Genomic DNA, 6,786 nt, shown 5'->3' with positions numbered 1-6,786 from the left:
AATATGTTGGCACACTGCTACATAGACACTAGCTCAGGAGATTTCAAAGAAAGCATAATATATCTTTATAAATATTGACTTGGGAAGGACAATCTTTAAAATGCTAGAAAAATTAAGGTAGTTTATCCATACACATAAAAGATAAAGAAACCAGATTTGGGGGGGGGGGGGCGGGGGCGTATTTTCAGTTTCAATTATTTCTAGTCATTAGTTTTTCCTTGACAGACTACATAACGTATTAATGCAAGAATGAAATATTAGTCTTTGCATTGTAGGGTCATACATTGAAACGTCAGTTTAATAGCTTATTACATAAAACCCTAGGGTGAAATCCAGGTCCTATTAACTACAGTGAGGCTGGAGTTTCACCCAGGACATTCATCTGTTTTTACAATGCATTGAAATTGTACTCTTTCAAAGACAATAAAATCTGTTCTAGGCAAATTAAAAATTATTAATGTATCTAAGTCCTTGCATCTATTGAGTAAGTAGTGAAAATAACAGTTAATAAAAATGTTAAATTGACAGAAATATTAAATGGATCTGGAAGAGCTTTTCCAACCAGGAGTCTCTTTTTTATTTTATTTTTCATTAGTCTGTTTTCTTGTATTACTGTTACCACTTTGCAACTCTCAATACATTTTTAATACAAAACACTTTATAAAGCATTATTCTGCCCATTTAACAAATGGTAAAAACATGGAAAGGAGAATAAAATACTTTCCCCTGGTAAATGACAAGGTAAATTCCGTGTTACTCAGACCCAAGTGATCTCCTTGGAATATAAAACAATTTTATATTTTGGTTGAAAAAAGGCATGTGCATTCTCTCTTCCTTTTGAGCATCAACACCCAAAAGAATCTTGAAATTGTGCAATATTTTTTCATCTTATTTCTGTTTTTATTCTTGATGAATCACAAGTTGTGGTAAAAAGCCTGACAAAACACGAGCCTTTTCATTCCTTGGTTAAGCTGTATGCTACCTTCAAGCCAAAATAACAAAATTAGACAACATCAGGTATCAAAAGTTAATGGGCTTGAAAGATATCTGGAACAGAATTAAGGTTTCAGTCTCAAGGACTGTTCTGTAACAAGTAAAATATGTTGGTTTTGTACAGTGATGTTAGCACAAGAGCATACAGGCATGCATTCTGTAAGCATGAAAATAAACTTGCATCAAGATTAAACAAAGGCTTCTTTGGAAATAAGGCTAATAATAGGGAGTTTAGCTAACTAAAGCATTCTAGAAGCATGTCCATCAGCTTGGCTGTGATTTATAACACAGCCTTATAAGCCAGGTTGAATGGTGCTTTTTTGAAATACACAGAGATTTTGGTGCCAAAATTTCAATCTAAATATAAATGTCTAAATACAAAGTAACGTGTTTTTTGGTTCTGTTAAAAGCCCTGCAGGCTTTCATGGCCTTCACCTCCCAAAGGTAAACAGAGATGTCTGCTAAGAAATGGACATGGCTCATTCACATTGTTCTTGTTAGTTGATTTATGAAGGCCTGGCTGAACATCACTGCTGGCCTACCTTTGTGTTTTTTTTTTTGTTTTGTTTTGGGGTGTGTGCATGCGGAGTCTGACCTCACAACTTGATCACACTTTGAACAGGAGGTTCGTCTACAGACTTCCTGGGATCACTTTCAGACAGATTTTTTTTTGTGTTTTGCAAAAAAAGTATGTTTTTGGTTCTGTACTGACACAGTCTAAATCCTCCTTAAAGTTAACATTCAGGTAAAGGGAGCCTGTAACATAAGTGTTCTTTTCTAGCAATAAAGTGAAAGAATAGGTCTGACCTGTACTTTCATTCCTATTTATGTTTTAGTGGCAATTTTTATTTTTGTTCAGGAAAAAAATGTGATACAACAAATAATTCAGTTTATCTGAGGTGAAAACACAGAGAGAAAAAACTTACTCTTGAACTAATACCAATTATAGGATCATTGTGCAGTCTCTATATATTAGTGGTAATTATTTCAGATGACAACCTGCCTCTAGTACAAGTGTGTATACTGCATTTGAATATATTATTTTTATTCTTTTTTTATTTTAAAAATATTTTTAAAAATATTTTTTAAATCAGGAAAATAAGTATGAAGTGCAATTTTTTTTTTGGGGGGGTTACTGCCATATTATTAGTCTATCAGGGAGGGAAAGGAAATAATTATTACAAAGACAGTCATAATAATAATAAAAAATATTTCACAAAGTCAGATGCAAATGAGAAATGTTTGCTGGAAATCATTTAAAAGCTTTTATCTTAAACTTTCCCTGAAATAATTTTGCATGGAATTAAATCTGCCCCAGACATGGCCAAAAACATAAAAGCCTGAAAACCTAAGTTATTAGTTTATTATCATTATCCAAGCTGCAGAAGAAGCACATATTACTTTGACAATATAACATTAATTAAATGTTTACATTTTCTGTTTTCTGGAATATCATTTCTGACAAAACACTTTTAATATAAGAGTTTTAAACAGTTGGTGACCTTGAAAGCTGTTCTTTGAAGAACAGCATATTGAGATCTACAAACTCCATGTGTAGGGGGAAGCACATTACATGGGAAAATAGCACGTAAGTGCAAAAAGGTGTTTGTGGAAATAAGTAATTATATTGTATATACTGGATGATTCAATGATTGCTGTTTTACAAGGTAAATAAATAAATGTAAAACAATGCAGGTTTAGTGCCCTGTATATATATATGATATGCGCTAAAAACCCTGATGGGGTTGTAAAACCCACATCAACTAATGTACAGGACTGACTTTTTAGATGTATATTAAAGCAGTCTATTTAAACAAGAATTTGGCAGTATCTGGAGAATCTACTTAACTACATTACATAGTGAAATCCTTTCAATTGCTCTATTTCTGTTCAACTATAAAAAACTCTAAAATACCTTGTAAAGAAAAACGATCCAACAAATACCAACAAACATACTTTCAGCATAAATACATAATACTTAAGCATCTAAATATCAAAATCATCTTCATACCAAGCTACAACAGTATGATAACATTTTATAAATAAGTGTTTTTAACTTAAGGGTGTTACTGAAACCCCATTGATAATTGCATTTTCTTTGTGATTTGAAAGATCATTCTATCACTGTCTTTTTGGTGTACAGTCAATATAGTAACAGAAAATAAATTTAAATTAAAACTATAATGTGGGTCTCCTAAATAACCTCCCCTTAAACCAATCATTCTATTTTTAATTCAATTGCTCCTGTCTTTCTAGAAAATCTTATGACAAAAAAAAAAAAAAACAACAACCCTACACTTGACTTTCTAAATATAGTGTTATAAACTAGTTTGCAGTCAGTTCAGCACCTAGTAGATAGCCTTCGAAGATGTAATGTTGGACTGTAATGGGATTTGCAGGTTGAAAGAAAGAACCATCCTCGGAATGAAACAAAAGGTGGTGTAAAGCCAGAGAGATGTAGGAGCTTGTATTAGAAGTATGGTCTTTTAAGAAGGCACTACTGCTTTAATGTATGCAAGAATTGTTCCACCTGCTCTGCAAGTAGAGTATTTATTTGCGTAATAGACTCTAAATAAAAACTGCAATCAGTCACCTCAGAAATTGCACATCATTGCATAACAGCCAGTAATTGATTACCAGATGCAGACATTGAACTGAATTTCTAATTTTGGTTTTTACAAAACAGCAAGATAGCTTTTCACTCTTACTTGCTACCTAAAATCTAGTGCTTGTTTCCTGCCTTTCTTAAGGCTCTACAATAACTATTCAATTATATATTATAGTAAAATTACTTCAACTGTTGTTTAATTGTAAAGGTTTTTTTTGATGTATGACTCCCATTGAGTATTTTAATTATAGGGCTGAGACACAAATCCATTCTTTCTTCACTTTCCTGTCCCGATTACATGACCTAGTCTGCACATTATTAACACAGTTTCCTTTATTTCAGAGACTGTAGAGCATCAAAAAATAGGCAGACTGCTCTCTAACTGTAGCGCTGAGTTCTCAAAATTCACTAGAATATACTTAATGGTACACAATAGTATCCCCTTTTTGCAAAGCTACATTTTTGTAAAACTTTTAGGCAGACTAAATGCTGAGTTTCAGTTCTTACAAAGTAGAAGCCTGCTTTACAGTCACTTAAGAAGTAGAAAGAGAAGCAAGAAATACCGTACAGAAGCATATCAGTCATCCAGTTAAAAGCCCTGTCTGCAGAAGTGATTGGATCTTGTATGTCGGAGGAAAGCACTGAACTATTTTTTTTTATGAAAAAAATTATACTCTGACAGAAAAAACTCCTTTCTTAGCTCAGCTGATAATTCCTTAATTCCCAAATGGACGACAATTAATAGGCTCCGGTAATTTTAATCTCAGCTACTAGTATTTAACCTTTTTACATGTATTATTATTATCATTATTTTGTTGCTACTGGGTCTTATTTTGTTTGGCATTAAACGCCAATTGTGTAAAACAAGAACATCCTGTTTAAGTTTTGCTTTTAGGTACAGAATAAATCAAAACACCTGACGTATGTATCTTGCACTTTATTTTACTTTGTACCTGTCATTATCCTTCTCAAACTACAGTAGAGCTCTGTTCAGTTCCAACAACTAGATTCTGTGCAGGCAAATGCTTGGCATAAAGAGAATATTTTTCAAATGCAAAGACTGGAAATCCTGATCTTTTTCTACTTTGTCTTGTAAAACCAGTATCTTACGAACAGGCAGATAGCAAACTGGTTCAAGTAGACTAGTCCCTTTCCCTCAGGTATTTCTGGGCCCCAGACAGATAAAGGAAGATCATCCTCACTTCAGTCATACCCAGATGATTCTTCCTTTCCTTTTGCCATGTGACTATAGCTGAAGACTGTGCAGAGAAATCACCTGTAGATTCTAACCTATAAAGGTAATCATTTTTGATTATTATTATATTTTTTTTTTTTTTGCAAAAGGCAAAGAACCTCTGGCAGTCCAAAACTTGACTATACTCCTTCCATGATTTACAGAATGCACATCTCTCTTCTCTCATTTTTCCCAGCTAGTCCTTTCCTAGGTACTCTCTCCTCCCCTACACCCCAAAGGATAGAATCAATACATTTTTACGCCACTGAACTGCTCAATGCTTATGGGGTATGGTTCTTCCCCACAGGGAAACTATCTCGTCTATTTAGATCCTAAATGCTGCTAGCAAAGGTCTCTAGCTATTCTGTGTTTATACAATTCCTAACACCTCCACACCCTACCAAAAATCCCAGTCTTGGATTGTCTTTTAACGCACAAACACAAAAGGAAATCATTTAGCCAATTTTAATGTATTTACTTTGTGATTTTTTAACCGTCTTACTTACCCCATGATGATACCTTTTTTTCTCTGAATTTTCTCAAATTCCGAATTAAATCACCTTAGTTAACTGAAGCATAAAATAAAGAAGTCATTCTCAGTTCCTTCTGTGTGAGCAAGCAGATCTCAGGTTGATTTCTACCGCTCTGCAAAATACATTAATTTCATTCTGCTTTCTAGATACTAGAAAAACAAATCAACAAAACTTAAGAGGAGACTAAGTATCAAATCCTGTGCAGCTGTTCTCAAGCTAGCTGGCTAATGATAATTTTCTGTTTAATTCCTTTACTAGATAAATAAAATGATAAATCAAGAGAAAAGCGGAAAGGCTATACCATAATCTTTTCTTAACGAGAGGCTGTTTTTGTTTTGTTTACTCAATTAATGGAAAAAATCATCTAAGAATAACTATGTTTGCAAAGCTCATTTGTTTAAAGGGTAGGACATTCAAAATGACAAGGTGGGCTGTATTTGATATGTGCCCACGTATAACACAGAATTGTGGAATCAAAGATGTAAAGAAATCTTGGGTCCTTAAACCTGGGACTCAATCGTTCAAACAACAAAAACACAGAATTATAAACCAGGCAGGAAAGTTGGTAGCCAGAAAAATAAGTGCGTTGTCGGTATGCAGGCCCAAACAGTTATCTCAGTTTCCAAATAAATAACAAATTCTGGAAATGTATCTCAGAAAACTATTTGCAAGCAACAGAAATATAGGGTTTATTTTGTCTCTCCCTCTCTCTCTCTTTTTTTTTTTTAAACATGTATGTACAGTACTTTAAGAAATAGGATTTACTTACATGCCAAAGACAAGACTTCAGCACTTTAGACATCTACTGAAAACGCATACTTTTAATAGGTAGAAGGGGTCACTTCAACTGCTTGAACATGACCCTGCCATCAAATTTCAGAAAAGAAGAAGAAAACTTGACCACAGGTTCTAAGGAGTAAAATGGCGGCCTGCAACATTACATCTTGATTTTTCTTGCATCCCACACACAATGTTTTACTGCAAAAGAATAGTTTTAAGGCTTTTGTTAATCAAAATGAACATTGTAGACAACAGTGATATCCTCTTAAGCATACAGCATACGTCTATTTTAAAAAACAATATATATATATCTTACTAGATAGCTCTTGTGGTATGAACTTGAACGCTAGCTTAATATTACTTTAATCATCATACCTTATTATCTCATTATAGCTCATGATCTAAACCTTCCTTGCCATTCGTTGCTCTAAAATAGTGTAATTACTAATTATAAATTTTAAACTTGATTAAAATATTAAAACTTACTTTCTCCTACAGAAAGCATACATGTACGTAAGAGACTAATAAGTGATAAATTCAAACTAGTGCTTGTTTACAACTTCAGCATGAGATCTGAATTTTATGTTAAAAGTAAATTATCTACAATTCTACAAATCTAGAAGCTATACAGGTGTAGA

At 33.3% G+C, this 6,786-nt stretch overlaps 1 long non-coding RNA gene across 1 annotated transcript; it reads right to left on the bottom strand.

Annotated features, from left to right (window-relative positions):
- Window positions 1-556: 556 nt before the first annotated feature.
- LOC137865583 (uncharacterized) lies at window positions 557-6,341 on the bottom strand. The gene is made up of 3 exons (XR_011102004.1): window positions 6,138-6,341; window positions 5,342-5,480; window positions 557-4,891 (listed from the first exon to the last, which is right to left on the bottom strand). It is a non-coding gene; the product is annotated as an uncharacterized lncRNA (long non-coding RNA).
- Between the last annotated feature and the right edge of the window lie 445 nt (window positions 6,342-6,786).

This window comes from Anas acuta, chromosome 16, assembly GCF_963932015.1.
Source record: "Anas acuta chromosome 16, bAnaAcu1.1, whole genome shotgun sequence".
NCBI classification, from domain to species: domain Eukaryota; kingdom Metazoa; phylum Chordata; class Aves; order Anseriformes; family Anatidae; genus Anas; species Anas acuta.
The sequence above is the reverse complement of the archived record's forward strand: the minus strand, read 5'-3'. Positions and strand labels throughout refer to the sequence as shown.